At 43.2% G+C, this 22,532-nt stretch overlaps 1 protein-coding gene across 1 annotated transcript in view; it reads right to left on the minus strand.

Annotated features, from left to right (window-relative positions):
• The window catches only part of LOC137364330 (dynein axonemal heavy chain 6-like), a 1,069,890-nt gene that overhangs the window by 377,913 nt on the left and 669,445 nt on the right, over positions 1-22,532 (minus strand). The window lies entirely within an intron of this gene.

Raw genomic sequence — 22,532 nt, forward strand, 5'->3', positions numbered from 1 at the left:
CAATCACTGCACAGGCTAGTTATATTGCATATAAACCAATCACTGAACAGGCTAGTTATATTGCTTATAAACCAGTCACTGAGGCTAGTTATATTGCATATAAACCAGTCACTGTACAGACTAGTTATATTGCATATAAACCAGTCACTGTACAGGCTAGTTATATTGCATATAAACCAGTCACTGTACAGGCTAGTTATATTGCATATAAACCAGTCACTGTACAGACTAGTTATATTGCATATAAACCAGTCACTGTGCAGGCTAGTTATATTGCATATAAACCAGTCACTGTTGAGGCTAGTTATATTGCATATAAACCAGTCACTGTACAGACTAGTTATATTGCCTATAAACCAGTCACTGTACAGGCTAGTTATATTGCATATAAACCAGTCACTGTACAGGCTAATTATATTGCATATAAACCAGTCACTGCACAGGCTAGTTATATTGCGAATAAACCAGTCACTGTACAGGCTAGTTATATTGCATAAAAACCAGTCACTGTACAGGCTAGTTATATTGCATAAAAACCAGTCACTGTACAGGCTAATTATATTGCATATAAACCAGTCACTGTACAGGCCAGTTATATTGCATATAAACCAGTCACTGTACAGGCCAGTTATATTGCATATAAACCAGTCACTGTACAGGCCAGTTATATTGCATATAAACCAGTCACTGTACAGGCCAGTTATATTGCATATAAACCAGTCACTGTACAGGCCAGTTATATTGCCTATAAACCAGTCACTGTACAGGCCAGTTATATTGCATATAAACCAGTCACTGTACAGGCTAGTTATATTGCTCATAAACCAGTCACTGTGCAGGCTAGTTATATTGCTTATAAACCAGTCACTGTACAGGCTAATTATATTCCATATAAACCAGTCACTGTTTATTCTAGTTATATTGTGTAGAAATCTGTCACTGTACAGGCTAGTTATATTGCTTATAAACCAGTCACTGTACAGGCTAATTATATTGCATAGAAACCTGTCACTGTACAGGCTAGTTATATTGCTTATAAACCAGTCACTGTACAGGCTAATTATATTCCATATAAACCAGTCACTGTTTATTCTAGTTATATTGTGTAGAAATCTGTCACTGTACAGGCTAGTTATATTGCATATAAACCAGTCACTTTACAGGCTAGTTATATTGCATATAAACCAGTCACTGTACAGGCTAGTTATATTGCATATAAACCAGTCACTGTTGAGGCTAGTTATATTGCATAGAAACCTGTCACTGTACAGGCTAGTTATATTCCATATAAACCTGTCACTGTACAGGCTAGTTATATTGCATAGAAACCAGTCACTGTACAGGCTAATTATATTGCATAGAAACCAGTCACTGTTGAGGCTAGTTATATTGCATATAAACCAGTCACTGTACAGACTAGTTATATTGCCTATAAACCAGTCACTGTACAGGCTAGTTATATTGCATATAAACCAGTCACTGTACAGGCTAATTATATTGCATATAAACCAGTCACTGCACAGGCTAGTTATATTGCGAATAAACCAGTCACTGTACAGGCTAGTTATATTGCATAAAAACCAGTCACTGTACAGGCTAGTTATATTGCATATAAACCAGTCACTGTACAGGCCAGTTATATTGCATATAAACCAGTCACTGTACAGGCCAGTTATATTGCATATAAACCAGTCACTGTACAGGCCAGTTATATTGCATATAAACCAGTCACTGTACAGGCCAGTTATATTGCATATAAACCAGTCACTGTACAGGCCAGTTATATTGCATATAAACCAGTCCCTGTACATGCTAGTTATATTGCCTATAAACCAGTCACTGTACAGGCTAATTATATTGCTTATAAACCAGTCACTGTACAGGCTAATTATATTCCATATAAACCAGTCACTGTTTATTCTAGTTATATTGTGTAGAAATCTGTCACTGTACAGGCTAGTTATATTGCATATAAACCAGTCACTTTACAGGCTAGTTATATTGCATATAAACCAGTCACTGTACAGGCTAGTTATATTGCATATAAACCAGTCACTGTTGAGGCTAGTTATATTGCATAGAAACCTGTCACTGTACAGGCTAGTTATATTCCATATAAACCAGTCACTGTTTATTCTAGTTATATTGTGTAGAAATCTGTCACTGTACAGGCTAGTTATATTGCTCATAAACCAGTCACTGTGCAGGCTAGTTATATTGCATATAAACCAGTCACTGTTGAGGCTAATTATATTGCATATAAACCAGTCACTGCACAGGCTAGTTATATTCCCTCTAAACCAGTCACTGTACAGGCTAGTTATATTGCATATAAACCAGTCACTGTACAGGCTAGTTACATTGCATATAAACCAGTCACTGTACAGGCCAGTTATATTGCATATAAACCAGTCACTGTACAGGCCAGTTATATTGCATATAAACCAGTCACTGTACAGGCCAGTTATATTGCATATAAACCAGTCACTGTACAGGCCAGTTATATTGCATATAAACCAGTCACTGTACAGGCCAGTTATATTGCATATAAACCAGTCACTGTACAGGCCAGTTATATTGCATATAAACCAGTCCCTGTACATGCTAGTTATATTGCTTATAAACCAGTCACTGTACAGGCCAGTTATATTGCTTATAAACCAGTCACTGTACAGGCTAGTTATATTGTATATAAACCAGTCACTGTACAGGCTAGTTATATTGCTTATAAGCCAGTCACTGTACAGGCTAGTTATATTGCTTATAAACCAGTCACTGTACAGGCTAATTATATTGCATAGAAACCAGTCACTGTTGAGGCTAGTTATATTGCATATAAACCAGTCACTGTACAGACTAGTTATATTGCATATAAACCAGTCACTGTACAGACTAGTTATATTGCATATAAACCAGTCACTGTACAGGCTAATTATATTGCATAGAAACCTGTCACTGTACAGGCTAATTATATTGCATAGAAACCTGTCACTGTACAGGCTAGTTATATTGCTTATAAACCTGTCACTGTACAGGCTAGTTATATTCCATATAAACCAGTCACTGTTTATTCTAGTTATATTGTGTAGAAATCTGTCACTGGATAGGCTAGTTATATTGCATATAAACCAGTCACTGTACAGGCCAGTTATATTGCATATAAACCAGTCACTGTACAGGCTAATTATATTGCTTATAAACCAGTCACTGTACAGGCTAATTATATTGCTTATAAACCAGTCACTGTTGAGGCTAGTTATATTGCATATAAACCAGTCACTGTACAGGCTAGTTATATTGCATATAAACCAGTCACTGTACAGACTAGTTATATTGCATATAAACCAGTCACTGTACAGGCTAGTTATATTGCATATAAACCAGTCACTGTACAGACTAGTTATATTGCATATAAACCAGTCACTGTACAGACTAGTTATATTGCATATAAACCAGTCACTGTGCAGGCTAGTTATATTGCATATAAACCAGTCACTGTTGAGGCTAGTTATATTGCATATAAACCAGTCACTGTACAGGCTAGTTAAATTGCATAGAAACCAGTCACTGTTGAGGCTAGTTATATTCCATATAAACCAGTCACTGTTTATTCTAGTTATATTGTGTAGAAACCAGTCACTGTACAGGCTAGTTATATTGCTTATAAACCAGTCACTGTACAGGCTAGTTATATTGCTTATAAACCAGTCACTGTACAGGCTAGTTATATTGCTTATAAACCAGTCACTGTACAGGCTAATTATATTGCATAGAAACCAGTCACTGTACAGGCTAATTATATTGCATAGAAACCTGTCACTGTACAGGCTAGTTATATTGCTTATAAACCTGTCACTGTACAGGCTAGTTATATTCCATATAAACCAGTCACTGTTTATTCTAGTTATATTGTGTAGAAACCTGTCACTGGATAGGCTAGTTATATTGCATATAAACCAGTCACTGGATAGGCTAGTTATATTGCATATAAACCAGCCACTGGATAGGCTAGTTATATTGCATATAAACCAGTCACTGTACAGGCCAGTTATATTGCTTATAAACCAGTCACTGGATAGGCTAGTTATATTGCTTATAAGCCAGTCACTGTACAGGCTAGTTATATTGTGTAGAAATCTGTCACTGTACAGGCTAGTTATATTGCTCATAAACCAGTCACTGTACAGGCTAATTATATTGCATATAAACCAGTCACTGTTTAGGCTAGTTATATTGCATATAAACCAGTCACTGTACAGGCTAGTTATATTGTGCAGAAATCTGTCACTGTACAGGCTAGTTATATTGCATATAAACCAGTCACACTGTACAGACTAGTTATATTGCATATAAACCAGTCACTGCGCAGGCTAGTTATATTGCATATAAACCAGTCACTGCACAGGCTAGTTATATTGCATATAAACCAGTCACTGTACAGGCTAGTTATATTGCATATAAACCAGTCACTGGATAGGCCAGTTATATTGCATATAAACCAGTCACTGTACAGGCTAGTTATATTGCATATAAACCAGTCACTGTACAGGCTAGTTATATTGCATATAAACCAGTCACTGCACAGGCTAGTTATATTGCATATAAACCAGTCACTGCACAGGCTAGTTATATTGCATATAAACCAGTCACTGCACAGGCTAGTTATATTGCATATAAACCAGTCACTGCACAGGCTAGTTATATTGCATATAAACCAGTCACTGCACAGGCTAGTTATATTGCATATAAACCAGTCACTGCACAGGCTAGTTATATTGCATATAAACCAGTCACTGCACAGGCTAGTTATATTGCATATAAACCAGTCACTGCACAGGCTAGTTATATTGCATATAAACCAGTCACTGCACAGGCTAGTTATATTGCATATAAACCAGTCACTGTACAGGCTAGTTATATTGCATATAAACCAGTCACTGTACAGGCTAGTTATATTGCATATAAACCAGTCACTGTACAGGCTAGTTATATTGCCTATAAACCAGTCACTTTACAGGCTAGTTATATTGCCTATAAACCAGTCACTTTACAGACTAGTTATATTGCATATAAACCAGTCACTGTACAGACTAGTTATATTGCATATAAAGCAGTCACTGCGCAGGCTAGTTATATTGCATATAAAGCAGTCACTGCGCAGGCTAGTTATATTGCCTATAAACCAGTCACTGTGCAGGCTAGTTATATTGCATATAAACCAGTCACTGTACAGGCTAGTTATATTGCATATAAACCAGTCACTGTACTTCTTTCTTTTGGGCCTCCTTATCTCGAGAGACAATGGATACGCGCCTGGAGGTGGTCAGTGGTTTGTGAAGTAGCGCCTGGAGTGGCTATAAAGGCCAATTCTGGAGTAACAGGCTCTTCCACAGGTGCTGCAGAGAAATTTGTTTGTTGGGGCTGTTGCACAGTTGGCTCTCCCCTTGCGCCTCTGTCTTTTTTCCTGCCAACTACTAAGTCTCTTCGACTCGCCACAATTTAGCCCTGTCTTTATGGCTGCCCGGCAGCTCTGGCGAATGCTGGCAACTGACTCCCACGACTTGTGATCAATGTCACACGATTTCATGTCGCGTTTGCAGACGTCTTTATAACGGAGACATGGACGGCCGGTGGGTCTGATACCAGTGGCGAGCTCGCTGTACAATGTGTCTTTGGGGATCCTGCCATCTTCCATGCGGCTCACATGGCCAAGCCATCTCAAGCGCCGCTGACTCAGTAGTGTGTATAAGCTGGGGATGTTGGCCGCTTCAAGGACTTCTGTGTTGGAGATATAGTCCTGCCACCTGATGCCAAGTATTCTCCGAAGGCAGCGAAGATGGAATGAATTGAGACGTCGCTCTTGGCTGGCATACGTTGTCCAGGCCTCGCTGCCGTAGAACAAGGTGCTGAGGACACAGGCCTGATACACTCGGACTTTTGTGTTCCGTGTCAGTGCGCCATTTTCCCACACTCTCTTGGCCAGTCTGAACATAGCAGTGGAAGCCTTACCCATGCGCTTGTTGATTTCTGCATCTAGAGACAGGTTACTGGTGATAGTTGAGCCTAGGTAGGTGAACTCTTGAACCACTTCCAGAGCGTGGTCGCCAATATTGATGGATGGAGCATTTCTGACATCCTGCCCCATGATGTTCGTTTTCTTGAGGCTGATGGTTAGGCCAAATTCATTGCAGGCAGACGCAAACCTGTCGATGAGACTCTGCAGGCATTCTTCAGTGTGAGATGTTAAAGCAGCATCGTCAGCAAAGAGGAGTTCTCTGATGAGGACTTTCCGTACTTTGGACTTCGCTCTTAGACGGGCAAGGTTGAACAACCTGCCCCCTGATCTTGTGTGGAGGAAAATTCCTTCTTCAGAGGATTTGAACGCATGTGAAAGCAGCAGGGAGAAGAAAATCCCAAAAAGTGTGGGTGCGAGAACACAGCCCTGTTTCACACCACTCAGGATAGGAAAGGGCTCTGATGAGGAGCCACCATGTTGAATTGTGCCTTTCATATTGTCATGGAATGAGGTGATGATACTTAGTAGCTTTGGTGGACATCCGATCTTTTCTAGTAGTCTGAAGAGACCACGTCTGCTGACGAGGTCAAAGGCTTTGGTGAGATCAATGAAAGCAATGTAGAGGGGCATCTGTTGTTCACGGCATTTCTCCTGTATCTGACGAAGGGAGAACAGCATGTCAATAGTCGATCTCTCTGCACGAAAGCCACACTGTGCCTCAGGGTAGACGCGCTCGGCCAGCTTCTGGAGCCTGTTCAGAGCGACTCGAGCAAAGACTTTCCCCACTATGCTGAGCAGGGAGATTCCACGGTAGTTGTTACAGTCACCGCGGTCACCTTTGTTTTTATAGAGGGTGATGATGTTGGCATCGCGCATGTCCTGGGGTACTGCTCCCTCGTCCCAGCACAGGCATAGCAGTTCATGTAGTGCTGAGAGTATAGCAGGCTTGGCACTCTTGATTATTTCAGGGGTAATGCTGTCCTTCCCAGGGGCTTTTCCGCTGGCTAGGGAATCAATGGCATCACTGAGTTCCGATTTGGTTGGCTGTTATATTGTTATATTGCATATAAACCAGTCACTGTACAGGCTAGTTATATTGCATATAAACCAGTCACTGTACAGACTAGTTATATTGCCTATAAACCAGTCACTTTACAGGCTAGTTATATTGCCTATAAACCAGTCACTGTGCAGGCTAGTTATATTGCATATAAACCAGTCACTGTGCAGGCTAGTTATATTGCATATAAACCAGTCACTGTGCAGGCTAGTTATATTGCATATAAACCAGTCACTGTGCAGGCTAGTTATATTGCATATAAACCAGTCACTGTGCAGGCTAGTTATATTGCATATAAACCAGTCACTGTACAGGCTAGTTATATTGCATATAAACCAGTCACTGTACAGACTAGTTATATTGCCTATAAACCAGTCACTTTACAGACCAGTTATATTGCATATAAACCAGTCACTGTACAGGCTCGTTATATTGCATATAAACCAGTCACTGCACAGGCTAGTTATATTGCATATAAACCAGTCACTGTACAGGCTAGTTATATTGCATATAAACCAGTCACTGCACAGGCTAGTTATATTGCATATAAACCAGTCACTGTACAGGCCAGTTATATTGCATATAAACCAGTCACTGCACAGGCTAGTTATATTGCATATAAACCAGTCACTGTACTTCTTTCTTTTGGGCCTCCTTATCTCGAGAGACAATGGATACGCGCCTGGAGGTGGTCAGTGGTTTGTGAAGCAGCGCCTGGAGTGGCTATAAAGGCCAATTCTGGAGTAACAGGCTCTTCCACAGGTGCTGCAGAGAAATTTGTTTGTTGGGGCTGTTGCACAGTTGGCTCTCCCCTTGCGCCTCTGTCTTTTTTCCTGCCAACTACTAAGTCTCTTCGACTCGCCACAATTTAGCCCTGTCTTTATGGCTGCCCGCCAGCTCTGGCGAATGCTGGCAACTGACTCCCACGACTTGTGATCAATGTCACACGATTTCATGTCGCGTTTGCAGACGTCTTTATAACGGAGACATGGACGGCCGGTGGGTCTGATACCAGTGGCGAGCTCGCTGTACAATGTGTCTTTGGGGATCCTGCCATCTTCCATGCGGCTCACATGGCCAAGCCATCTCAAGCGCCGCTGACTCAGTAGTGTGTATAAGCTGGGGATGTTGGCCGCTTCAAGGACTTCTGTGTTGGAGATATAGTCCTGCCACCTGATGCCAAGTATTCTCCGAAGGCAGCGAAGATGGAATGAATTGAGACGTCGCTCTTGGCTGGCATACGTTGTCCAGGCCTCGCTGCCGTAGAGCAAGGTGCTGAGGACACAGGCCTGATACACTCGGACTTTTGTGTTCCGTGTCAGTGCGCCATTTTCCCACACTCTCTTGGCCAGTCTGAACATAGCAGTGGAAGCCTTACCCATGCGCTTGTTGATTTCTGCATCTAGAGACAGGTTACTGGTGATAGTTGAGCCTAGGTAGGTGAACTCTTGAACCACTTCCAGAGCGTGGTCGCCAATATTGATGGATGGAGCATTTCTGACATCCTGCCCCATGATGTTCGTTTTCTTGAGGCTGATGGTTAGGCCAAATTCATTGCAGGCAGACGCAAACCTGTCGATGAGACTCTGCAGGCATTCTTCAGTGTGAGATGTTAAAGCAGCATCGTCAGCAAAGAGGAGTTCTCTGATGAGGACTTTCCGTACTTTGGACTTCGCTCTTAGACGGGCAAGGTTGAACAACCTGCCCCCTGATCTTGTGTGGAGGAAAATTCCTTCTTCAGAGGATTTGAACGCATGTGAAAGCAGCAGGGAGAAGAAAATCCCAAAAAGTGTGGGTGCGAGAACACAGCCCTGTTTCACACCACTCAGGATAGGAAAGGGCTCTGATGAGGAGCCACCATGTTGAATTGTGCCTTTCATATTGTCATGGAATGAGGTGATGATACTTAGTAGCTTTGGTGGACATCCGATCTTTTCTAGTAGTCTGAAGAGACCACGTCTGCTGACGAGGTCAAAGGCTTTGGTGAGATCAATGAAAGCAATGTAGAGGGGCATCTGTTGTTCACGGCATTTCTCCTGTATCTGACGAAGGGAGAACAGCATGTCAATAGTCGATCTCTCTGCACGAAAGCCACACTGTGCCTCAGGGTAGACGCGCTCGGCCAGCTTCTGGAGCCTGTTCAGAGCGACTCGAGCAAAGACTTTCCCCACTATGCTGAGCAGGGAGATTCCACGGTAGTTGTTACAGTCACCGCGGTCACCTTTGTTTTTATAGAGGGTGATGATGTTGGCATCGCGCATGTCCTGGGGTACTGCTCCCTCGTCCCAGCACAGGCATAGCAGTTCATGTAGTGCTGAGAGTATAGCAGGCTTGGCACTCTTGATTATTTCAGGGGTAATGCTGTCCTTCCCAGGGGCTTTTCCGCTGGCTAGGGAATCAATGGCATCACTGAGTTCCGATTTGGTTGGCTGTTATATTGTTATATTGCATATAAACCAGTCACTGTACAGGCTAGTTATATTGCATATAAACCAGTCACTGTACAGACTAGTTATATTGCCTATAAACCAGTCACTTTACAGGCTAGTTATATTGCATATAAACCAGTCACTGTACAGACTAGTTATATTGCCTATAAACCAGTCACTTTACAGGCTAGTTATATTGCCTATAAACCAGTCACTGTGCAGGCTAGTTATATTGCATATAAACCAGTCACTGTGCAGGCTAGTTATATTGCATATAAACCAGTCACTGTGCAGGCTAGTTATATTGCATATAAACCAGTCACTGTACAGACTAGTTATATTGCATATAAACCAGTCACTGTACAGGCTAGTTATATTGCATATAAACCAGTCACTGTACAGACTAGTTATATTGCCTATAAACCAGTCACTTTACAGACTAGTTATATTGCATATAAACCAGTCACTGTACAGGCTAGTTATATTGCCTATAAATCAGTCACTTTACAGGCTAGTTATATTGCCTATAAACCAGTCACTGTGCAGGCTAGTTATATTGCATATAAACCAGTCACTTTACAGGCTAGTTATATTGCCTATAAACCAGTCACTGTGCAGGCTAGTTATATTGCATATAAACCAGTCACTGTACAGACTAGTTATATTGCCTATAAACCAGTCACTTTGCAGGCTAGTTATATTGCCTATAAACCAGTCACTGTGCAGGCTAGTTATATTGCATATAAACCAGTCACTGTGCAGGCTAGTTATATTGCATATAAACCAGTCACTGTGCAGGCTAGTTATATTGCATATAAACCAGTCACTGTACAGGCTAGTTATATTGCCTATAAACCAGTCACTTTACAGGCTAGTTATATTGCCTATAAACCAGTCACTTTACAGACTAGTTATATTGCATATAAACCAGTCACTGCATAGGCTAGTTATATTGCATATAAACCAGTCACTTTACAGACTAGTTATATTGCATATAAACCAGTCACTGCATAGGCTAGTTATATTGCATATAAACCAGTCACTGCATAGGCTAGTTATATTGCATATAAACCAGTCACTGGACAGGCCAGTTATATTGCATATAAACCAGTCACTGGACAGGCCAGTTATATTGCATATAAACCAGTCACTGGGCAGGCCAGTTATATTGCATATAAACCAGTCACTGGGCAGGCCAGTTATATTGCATATAAACCAGTCACTGGGCAGGCCAGTTATATTGCATATAAACCAGTCACTGGGCAGGCCAGTTATATTGCATATAAACCAGTCACTGGGCAGGCCAGTTATATTGCATATAAACCAGTCACTGGGCAGGCCAGTTATATTGCATATAAACCAGTCACTGGGCAGGCCAGTTATATTGAATGACAAAGTATTTACAGTACAGAAATAGGCCATTTGGCCTATGCTGGGGTAACTAGCTAATACAATATAATTCACGTGAACTGTATAACTGTTTTGAACAGAATTGTAAAACTGAGGTGTTATGTTAACCTTGTATTGACCTTTGAGACCACACTTGGAGTACTTTGCACTGTTCTGGTCTCCGTTTTATAAAAAGGACTTGGAGGCTCTAGAGATGGTGCAAAAAGAATTAACTGGAATGCTATCAGAACGTGGAGTTTATAACTATCAGAAAAGATTGAACAGACTGGGGCTCTTTTCTTTGGAAAAGAGAAACATGAATGTTGACTTGACAGATGTCTTTAAAATTATGGAAAGGTTTGATAGGGTAGATGTAATGACCATGTTTCCACTTGTGGGTGAGACCAGAACTATGGGTCCTAAATATCAGATAGTCACTAATAAATTCAATAGGGGATTCAGGAGAATGCTTTTTACCCAGAGGGTGGTGAAAATGTGGTACTCGCTGCCACAGGGAGTGGATAAGGTGAATAGCACAGATGCATTCAGGGGAAGCTGGACAAACACAGGAGGAAGAAAGGAATAGCAAGATACCTTGAAGGGGATTAGATGATGAGGAGATCTATAGTCTTAGATATATGAACTCTTGTTGATTTAGATCCAGATCTATAAAGTCCTGGACAAATGAGCCCTATTCCTTTTATTATTATTATTCATTCCTGGGATGTGGGCTTCGCTGGCAAGGCTAGCATTTGTTGTCTATCTATTGTGCATCCACGAGTCAGAGGGCTACGTGAAGAGCACATTTAGGGAAGTGGTCACACTGCAGGTTAGGAGCATGCAGGCAGAGAGGGAATGGGTGACTGCCAGGCAGTCTAAGAGAACCAGGCAGGCAGTTCACGAGTCCCCTGAGTCTATCTTGTTTGCTAATCGGTTTTCTATTTTGGATACTGGTGAGAGTGATGGTTCCTCGGGGAGTGCAGCCAGAGCAAAGTCTGTGGTACCATGGGTGGCTCAGCTCACAGGAAGGGAGGAAGAAGAGTGGAAGGGCAATAGTGATAGGGGATTCCAAAGACAGGGGATCAGTCAGGCTTTTCTCCAGAATGGTGCATTGCCTCTCTGGTGCCAGCGTCAAGGATGTCAGAGTGGCTGCAGGACATTCTTCTGGGGCAGGGTGAACAGCCAGAGGTCATGGTTCACATTGGTACCAATGACACAGGTAGGATGAGGGATGAGGGCCTGAAAACAGATTTTAGGGAGTTAGGAAGGAAATTAAAAAGTAGGACCTCCAAAGCAGTAATCTCACGATTACTCCCAGTGCCACATGCCAGTGAGCATAGGAATAGGAGGATTGATCGATTGAATACGTGGCTGGAGAATTGGTGTAGGAGGAAGGGCATCAGATTTCTGAGGCATTGGGACCGGTTCTGGGGCAGGTTGGACCTGTACAAGATGGACAGGCTTCACCTTAACAGGACCAGAACTAACATCCTCACAGGGAGATGGTGCTGTTGGGGAGGGTTTAAAATAGTTTATCAGGGGAATGGGAACCTGAGGGGTAACTCAAATTGGAAGGAAGTAAAGCTGATAACCGGAGGTAGAAAAGTAGCAAGTGACATTAGACGGCAGACATAACAAAGGCAAGCATGAACTAGGCTTAGAATGCAGAATAATTTCAAGAAGACAACCTTAAGGGCACTCTACCTGAATGCACCCAGCATTCGCAACAAAATTTAAAGGCCCAAATAGAGGTAAATGGGTATGATCTAATTGCCATAACAGAAACATGACTACGGAATGACCAAGACTGGGAACTGAATATTCAAGGATATTCGACATTTAGGAAGGAGAGGCAAAAAGGAAAAGGAGGTGGTGTTGCCCTGATAATAAGGAATGGGATCAGTACATTAGTAAGGGAGGATCTCAGATCGGAAGAACAAAATGTGGAAACTGTTTGGGTGGAGCTAAGAAACAGCAAGGGGCAGCGAGTTGTTTATCGGTCATCAAACAGTACTGGTAGTGTGGGGCATGGTATTAATCAGAAGATTAGAGAAGAATGTGGCATCGGTAATACAGTAATCATGGGTGACTTTTATCTGCATATAGACTGGGTAAACCTAATGAGCACTAATGCTGTGGAGGATGAGTTTCTGGAGTATGTTAGGGATAAGAACATAAGAACTAGGAGCAGGAGTAGGCAATTCAGCCCCTCGAGCCTGCTCTGCCATTAAATACCATCATGGCTGATCTCATCTCGACTTCAACTCCACTTTCATGCCCGTTCTCCATCACCCTTCAACCCATTTCTAATTAAAAATCTGTCTATCTCATCCTTAAATTTACCCAATGTCCCGGCATCCACTGCACTCTGTGGTAGTGAATTCCACAGATTCATGACCCTTTGAGAGAAGTAACTTCTCCTCACCTCGGTTTTAAATCTGCTACCCCTTATCCTAAAACTATGACCTCTCATTCTAGATTGTCCCACAAGAGGAAACATCCTCTGTCTATTTTGTCAATCCCCTTAATCATCTTATATACCTCAATTGGATCTCCTCTCATTCTTCTAAACTCCAGAGAGTAAAGGCTTAAACTGCTCAATTTCTCTTCAAAAGACAAGCCCCCCATCTCTGGAATCAATCTAGTGAACCTCCTCTGAACTGCCTCCAATGCAACTACATTCCTTTCTCGAGTAAGGGGACCAAAACTGTATGCAATACACCAGGTGCAGTCTCACTAATGCCTTGTACAGTTGCAGCAACACTTCCCTACTTTTATACTCTATTCCGTTAGCAATAAATGCCAAAATTCCATTTGCCTTCCTTATTACCTGCTGTACCTGAAAACTAGTTTTCTGCGATTCATGCATGAAGACACCCAGATCCCTCTGCACAGAAGCACTCTGAAGTTTCTCTCCATTTAGACAATAATTTGCCTTTCTATTCTTCCGACTAAAATGGATAACCTCACACTTATCCACATTAAAATCCATCTGCCAAATTTTGGCCCATTTATCTAACCTATCCATATCCATTTGTATATTTCTCATTTCTTTATTGCAACTTACGATCCCACCTATTTTAGTGTCATCTGCAGATTTGGCTATAGTACCTTCTATCCCTGCATCCTAGTCATTAATATAGATTATAAATAGTTGGGGCCCAAGGAACAAACCCTGTGGCACCCCACTAATTACATCTTGCCAACCAGAAAAAGACCCATTTATCCCGACTCTCTGTTTTCTGTTGGTTAGCCAATCCTCTATCCAAGCTAACAAATTGCCCCTAACCCCATGTGATCTTACCTTGTGTATTAACCTTTTGTGCAGCACCTTATCTAATGCCTTCTGGAAGTCCAGATATACTACATCTACAGGATCCCCATTATCCACTTTGCTTGTCACAGCTTCCAAGAACTCTAGCAAATTAGTCAAACATGATTTACCCTTCATAAAACCGTGCTGACTCTGATGGATTGCGTTTTGACTTTCCAGATGTCCTGTTATTACTTCCTTAATAATGGATTCTAACAATTTCCCAACGACAGATGTTAAACTAACTGGTCTGTAGTTTCCTACTTTCTGCCTCCCTCCCTTTTTGAATAAGGGCGTTACATTAACTTTTTTCCAATCCCCTGGAACCTTTCCCGTATCCAGAGAATTTTGGAATATTATAATCAATGGATCCACTATCTCCACCTCCACTTCCTTTAAGACCCTAGGATGTAGGCCATCAGGCCCTGGGGACTTGTCTGCCTTCAATCCCAATAGCTTGCTCAGTACTTTGTCCCTAGTGATGATGATAGTTCTAAGTTCCTCTCTTTCTATAACCTCTGCATTATCTGTTACTATTGGGATGGTACTAGTGTCCTCCACCGTGAAAACTGAGGTAAAATACTGATTTAGTGTCTCTGCCATTTCCGTGTTCCCTTCTAACTCCCCAGCCTCATCCTCCAAAGGACCAACATTCACTTTAGCTACTCTCTTCCCTTTTCTATACTTATAGAAGCTTTTGCTATCGGGTTTTATATTTTGCACTAGTTTTCTTTCATAATTTACTGTTGCTTTTTTATTACTTTTTTAGTAACCCTTTGTTGATCTTTAAAAGTTTCCCAATCTTCCAGCCTGCCACTAGCCTTTGCAATATGTTATGCCTTAGTTTTTGTCTTTATGTTATCCTTAACTTCGTTAGCCATGGATGTTTTTTCCCCCTCTTAGAATCTTTCTTCCTCTCTGGAATATATTTTAGTTGGAAGGAATTGAATATCTCCTTAAACACTACGACTGCTCATCAACTGTCCTACCTTTCAGTCTTCCTGCCCAGCCCACTAGGGCCAAATCTGTCCTCATGCCGATGTTTTTCCCCTGATTCCCATTGACCTCAGTTTTGCTAGGGCTCCTTGATGCCATACTCGGTCAAATGCTGTCTTGATGTCAAGGGCAGTTACTCTCACCTCACCTCTTGAGTTCAGCTCTTTTGTCCATGTTTGAACCAAGGCTGTAATGAGGTCAGGCGCTGAGTGGCCCTGGCGGAACCCAAACTGAGTGTGACTGAGCAGGTTATTGCTAAGCAAGTGCTGCTTGATGGCACTGTTGATGACACCTTCCATCACTTTACTGATGATTGAGTGTAGTCTGATGGGGCGGTAATTGGCCGGGTTGGACCTGTCCTGCTTTTTGTGTACAGGACATACCTGGGAAATTTTCCACATTGCAGGGTAGATGCCAGTGTTGTAGCTGTACTGGAACAGCTTGGCTAGGGGCGCAGTAAGTTCTGGAGCACAGGTCTTCAGTACTAGTGCCAGAATATTGTCAGGGCCCAAAGCTTTTGCAGTATCCAGTGCCTTCAGTCGTTTCTTGATATCACGCGGAGTGAATCGAATTGGCTGAATTCTGGCATCTGTGATGGTGGGGACTTCAGTAGGAGGCCGAGATGGATCATCAACTCGACACTTCTGGCTGAAGATTGTTGCAAATGTTTCAGCCTTATCTTTCACACTGATGTGATGGGCTCCCCCATCATTGAGGATGGGGATATTTGTGGAGCCACCTCCTCCAGTTAGTTGTTGAATTGTCCACCACCATTCATGGCTAGATGTGGCAGGACTGCAGAGCTTAGATCTGATCCATTGGTTATGGGACCGCTTAGCTCTGTCTATCGCATGCTGCTTACGCAGTTTGGCAGGAAAGTAGTCCTGTGTTGTAGCTTCACCAGGTTGACGCCTCAGTTTGAGGTATACCTGGTGCTGCTCCTGGCATGCCCTCCTGCACTCTTCATTGAACCAGGGTTGGTCTCCTGGCTTGATGGTAATGGTAGAGTGGGAGTATGCCGGGCCGTGAGGTTACAGATTGTGGTTGAGTACAATTCTGCTGCTGCTGATGGCCCACAGCGCCTCATGGATTCCCAGTTTTGCATTGCTAGATCTGTTCGAAATCTATCCCATTTCGCATGGTGGTAGTGCCACACAACACGATGGAGGGTATCCTCAATGTGAAGGCGGGACTTTGTCTCCACAAAGACTGTGCGGTGGTCACTCCTACCAAATTCCACCTTCTGCTGTGGTGGGATTTGAACCCATGTCCCCAGAGCAATACCCTGGGTCTCTGAGTTACTAGTCCAGTGACAATACCACTACGCCACCCCCTCCCCCTATTCTAAAGGATGTGATAAATGGACATTTGGATAATAATGATTTGATTGGGCATAGTCAACATAGATTTATGAATGGGAAATCATGTTTGATGAACCTGTTGGAGTTTTTTGAGGATGTTACTAACAGAATTGATGAAGGGGAGTCAGTGGATGTGGTATACTTGGATTTTCAGAAGGCTTTTGATGAAGTCCCTCACAGAAGTTTTGAATAATAGAAATCATAGAAAGTTTAAGGCACAGAAAGAGGCCACTTGGCCCATCGTGTCTCTGCTGGCCAAAAAACGATCCACCTATTCTAATTCCACCTTCCAGCATTTCATAAGAACTAGGAGCAGGAGTAGGCCGTCCGGCCCCTCGAGCCTGCTCCGCCATTCAATAAGATCATGGCTGATCTTTTCGTGGACTCAGATCCACTTAACCGCGCTCTCACCGTAGCCCTTAATTCCTTTATTGTTCAAAAAGATATCTATCTTAGCTTTAAAAACGTTTACTGAAGAAGCGTCAACTACTTCACTGGGCAAGGAATTCCATAGATTAACAACCCTCTGGGTGAAGAAGTTCCTCCTTAATTCAGTCCTAAATCTGCTCCTTCTAATCTTGAGGCTATGCCCTCTTGTCCTAGCTTCACCTGCCAGTGGAAACATCCTCTCTACTTGTATCTTATCTGTTTCTATAAGATCCCCCCTCATTCTTCTGAATTCCAATGAATATAATCCCAATCTACTCAGTCTCTCCTCATAAGCCAACCCTCTCAACTCCGGAATCAACCTAGTGAACCTCCTCTGCACCCTCTCCAGTGCCAGTACCTCCTTTCTCAAGTAAGGAGACCAAAACTGCATACAGTACTCCAGGTGCGGCCTCACCAGTACCTTATACAGCTGCAACTTAACCTCTCTGCTTTTAAACTCAATCCCTTTAGCAATGAAGGACAAAATTCCATTTGCCTTCCTAATTACTTGCTGTACCTGCAGACCAACCTTCTGCGATTCATGCACAAGGACACCTAGGTCCCTCTGCATAGCAGCATGCTGCAACTTTTTACCATTCAAGTAATAATCCTTTTTACTGTTACTCCTACCGAAATGAATGACTTCACATTTATTAACATTGTATTCCATCTGCCAGACCTTTGCCCACTCACTCAATGTATCTATGTTCCTCTGCAAAGTTTCACAGTCATCTGCACACTTTGCTCTGCCACTCATCTTAGTGTCATCTGCAAACTTTGACACCCTACATGTGGTCCCCAACTCCAAATCATCTATATAAATTGTAAATAATTGCGGTCCCAACACCGATCCCTGAGGCACGCCACTAGTGACTGATTGCCAACCAGAATAGCACTCATTTATCCCCACTCTCTGCTTCCTGTTAGTCAACCAATCCTCTATCCATGCTAATCCTTTACCCCTAACGCCATGCATCCTCATCTTATGCAGCAGCCTCTTGTGCGGCACCTTGTCGAAGGCCTTTTGGAAATCTAGGTACACCACATCCACTGGGTCCCCATTGTCCACCTTGCTCGTAATGTCATCATAGAATTCCAAAAGATTTGTCAAGCATGACCTGCCCTTCATGAACCCATGCTGCGTCTGCCCAACGGGACAATTTCTATCGAGATGCCCTGCTATTTCTTCCTTGATAATAGACTCAAGCATCTTCCCCACTACAGAGGTTAAGCTAACCGGTCTATAATTCCCCATCTTTTGTCTACCTCCCTTTTTAAACAGTGGTGTCACATCTGCTGTTTTCCAATCTGTTGGGACTACCCCAGAGTCCAGCAAATTTTGGAAAATTACCGCCAGTGCACCTGCTATTTCTCCCGCCATCTCTTTTAGTACCCTGGGATGCATTCCATCAGGGCCAGGAGACTTATCAATCCTTAGCTCCATTAGCTTGTCCAACACTACCTCTTCCGTAATAATGATTGTTTCCAGGTCCTCACCTACGTTCGTCTCTTTGTCAATTACTGGCTTGTTATTAATGTCCTCGACTGTGAAGACTGATACAAAATACCTGTTCAATGCCTCGGCCATTTCATCATATCCCATAACTAAATTCCCCTTCTCATCCTCTAAAGGACTAACGTTTACTTTAGCCACTCTTTTTCGTTTTATATATTTATAGAAACTTTTGCTATCTGTCTTTATGTTCTGTACTAGTTTTTTCTCATGTTCTATCTTACTTTTCTTTATAGCTCTTTTTGTGGCTTTCTGTTGACCTTTAAAGTTTTCCCAATCTTCTAGTTTCATGCTGCTTTTGGCCACTTTGTATGCCTTCTCTTTCAATTTGATAGCCTCCCTTATTTCCTTAGACACTCATGACAGATTACCCCTTTTCTTCCAGTCCTTCCTTTTCACTGGAATATACTTTTGCTGAGCACTTTGAAAAATTGCTTTGAAAGTCCTCCACTGCTCGTCAACTGTCCCACCATAAAATCTTTGTTTCCAGTCTACTTTAGCCAAGTCCTCCCTCATTCTATTGTAGTCCCCCTTGTTCAAGCGCAGGAACCTGGTATTGGATTTTATCATCACACTCTCCATCTGTATTCTAAATTCAACCATACTGTAGCTCTGCAGTTTTCAGCACTATATAGGTTGGTTAGCAAATTAAAGTACATGGGATAGGAGGTAATGGGCCATTACTTCAAGGCTATGGGCCAAGTGCTGGCAAATGGGATTAGGGAGACAGGTCGGGTGTCTTTAATGTATATAAAAAAGAAAAAATAACTAAAAATGAAAGTAAAATGGGGGGGCCCATCATACTCTGAAATTATTGAACTCAATGTTCAGTCTGGCAGGCTGTAGTGTGCCTAATCGGTAAATGAGATGCTGTTCTTCGAGCTTGTGTTGATGTTCACTGGAACACTGCAGCAAGCCCAGGACAGAGATGTGAGCATGAGAGCAGGGGGGAGTGTTGAAATGACAAGCAACCGGAAGCTCGGGGTCCTGCTTGCGGACTGAGTGGAGGTGTTCCGCAAAGCGGTCACCCAGTCTGTGTTTGGTCTCCCCAATGTAGAGGAGACCACATACAGTATACTACATTGAAAGAAGTACAAGTAAATCACTGCTTCAACTGAAAGGAGTGTTTGGAGCCTGGGATAGTGAGGAGAGAGGAGGTAAATGGGCAGGTATTACACCTCCTGCGATTGCAGGGGAAGGTGCCATGGGATGGGGACGAGGTATCGGGGGTGATGGAGGAGTGGACCAGGGTGTCGTGGAGGGAATGGTCCCTTCGGAATGCTGACAGGGGAAGGGAGGGGAAGATGCGACTGGTAGTGGCATCACGCTGGAGGTGGCGGAAATGGCGGAGGATGATCCTTTGGATACGGAGGCTGATGGGGTGGAAAGTGAGGACAAGGGGAACCCTGTTGCTGTTCTGGGAGGGAGGGGAAGGGGTGAGGGTAGAGGTGCGGGAAATGGGCCGGACACGGTTGAGGGCCCTGTCAACCACAGTGTGGGGAAATCCTCGGTTGAGGAAAAAGGAAGACATATCAGAAGCGCTGTCATGGAAGGTCGCATCATCAGAGCAGATGCGTCGGAGAAGGAGAAACTGGGAGAATGGAATGGAGTCCTTACAGGAGGCAGGGTGTGAAGAAGTGTAGTCGAGGTAGCTGTGGGAGTCAGTGGACTTATAATGGATATCAGTAGACAGCCTATCCCCAGAGATGGAGACAGAGAAGTCGAGGAAGGGTAGGGAAGTGTCGGAGATGGACCATGTAAAGGTGAGAGAAGGGTAGAAATTAGAAGCAAAGTTGATAAAGTTTTCCAGTTCGGGGTGGGAGCAGGAAACGGCACCGATACAGTCATCAATGTACCCGAAAAAGAGTTGGGGGAGGGGGCCTGAGTAGGACTGGAACAAGGAATGTTCGACATATCCCACAAAAAGACAGGCATAACTGGACCCATGCGGGTACCCATAGCAACATCTTTTACTTGAAGGAACTGAGTGGAGTTGAAGGAGTAGTTGAACAACTTCTCAACTTCAGATTTCCAGCATCCGCAGTATTTAACTTTTAATTTAGGTGGGAATGTGTGTTGTGAGGAAGATGCAAAGTGGCTTCAAGTGGATTTGGACAGACTTAGTGAGTGAGCAAGAACGTGGCAGATGGAATATAATGTGGAAAAATGTGAGGTTGTCCATTTTGGTAGGAGGATTAGATGTGCAGAGTATTTCTTAAATGGTAAGAGATTAGAAAGTATAGATGTACAAAGGGACCTGGGTGTCCTTGTCAATAAGTCACTGAAATCTAACATGCAGTTTCAGCAAGCAATTAGGAAGGCTCATGGTATGTTATCCTTTATCGCAAGAGGATTTGAGTACAGGAGTAGTGAAGACTTGCTTCAGTTGTATAGAACCACAGGGGGAGTGCAACCAAGGTTCACCAGACTTGTTCCCGGGATGGCGGGACTGTCCTGTGCAGAAAAATTGGGAAAACTGGGCCTGTATTCTCTACAGTTTTGAAGAATGTGAGGTGATCTCAATGAAATCTACAAAATATTTAAAGGGATAGACAGGGTAGATGCAGCTAAGATGTTCCCCCTGGTTGGGGAGTCTAGAACCAGAAGACACAATTTCAAAATAAGGGGGAAGCCACTTAGGACAGAGATGAGGAGAAATGTCTTTACTCAGAGGATTGTGAATCTTTGGAATTTTTGACCCCAGAGGGCTGTGGAAGCTCAGTCATTGAGTATGTTTAAAGCACAGATTGACAGATTTCTAAATACCAATGACATAAAGGGATATGAGGATAGTGCAGGAAGAAGGCATTAAAGTGGATGATCAGCCGATATTGAATGGCGGGGCAGGCTCAATGGGCTGAATGGCCTACTCCTGCCCCTATGTTCCTATCTCTGTTCGCACTGAGAAAGTGGCAGTGGGCACCTTGACATAACTGCTGATTTGCTGGTCACTTCAGAGGACAGTCGATATTGGACTGGGGTCACATCCAGGCTGGAGTGGGTAAAGATGGCACTTTTCAGAGGACAGTCGATATTGGACTGGGGTCACATCCAGGCTGGAGTGGGTAAAGATGGCACTTTTCAGAGGACAGTCGATATTGGACTGGGGTCACATCCAGGCTGGAGTGGGTAAAGATAGCACTTTTCAGAGGACAGTCTATATTGGACTGGAGTCACATCCAGGCTGGAGCGGGTAAAGATGGCACTTTTCAGAGGACAGTCTATATTGGACTGGAGTCACATCCAGGCTGGAGCGGGTAAAGATGGCACTTTTCAGAGGACAGTCTATATTGGACTGGAGTCACATCCAGGCTGGAGTGGGTAAAGATGGCACTTTTCCGAAAGGGGCATTAGTGAACCAGTTGGGCTATTATGACAACCCAACAGCCTCATGGTCACTTTGAGCCCTAGATCTGAGCCTGGATTTGTTCTTGTAGCTGGCCTTAACCCTCCCAGGGACTGCTGTCCAGCACCTGTCATCCCAAGACTTGTCTGCTGTACCACCATGGCCTGTGGCATTGTCGAAAGACTTGCACAGGGCAACCCACAAAGAGGTGTTTGAGTCCAGGAATCCGTACCAGGCTGATCAATCGCTAAGGTGCTTTGGTAAACAGTGCATGTACACCAATATATGGCAGAGTTGATTTTCCTTGGATATTTTAGGCATTAAAGAGCCTTCAAGTGTCTTAAGCAGCAACGCTGGCTTAGCTCGTGTTTAGTGCAAGATGTCATCTGAGTAAAAGGAGTTGAAGCCTGCACTGGGAATGGTCACCTGGAGGATTGTTAAGGGGCTGATTAACAATTAAACTGCCTGCTAGTGCTCATTCAGGAGGCAGCAGGGCATTTTGCTGGCTAGCAAAGCCTTCTCTTAATAGTAAATAGCTGACTGGGAGTAAACAAGTCATGGCTGAGGATTGTGACAGCTACTTGAATTGGATTGAACTTTTTACTGCTCAATTGCTGCTGAAGGCTTGAAGAGGACTTTTAAAAGACACTGGGAAACTTTCTGGGACACATTATCAAGAC

Source organism: Heterodontus francisci, unplaced genomic scaffold (genome assembly GCF_036365525.1).
Source record: "Heterodontus francisci isolate sHetFra1 unplaced genomic scaffold, sHetFra1.hap1 HAP1_SCAFFOLD_484, whole genome shotgun sequence".
In the NCBI taxonomy this organism is placed as follows: Eukaryota; Metazoa; Chordata; class Chondrichthyes; order Heterodontiformes; family Heterodontidae; genus Heterodontus; species Heterodontus francisci.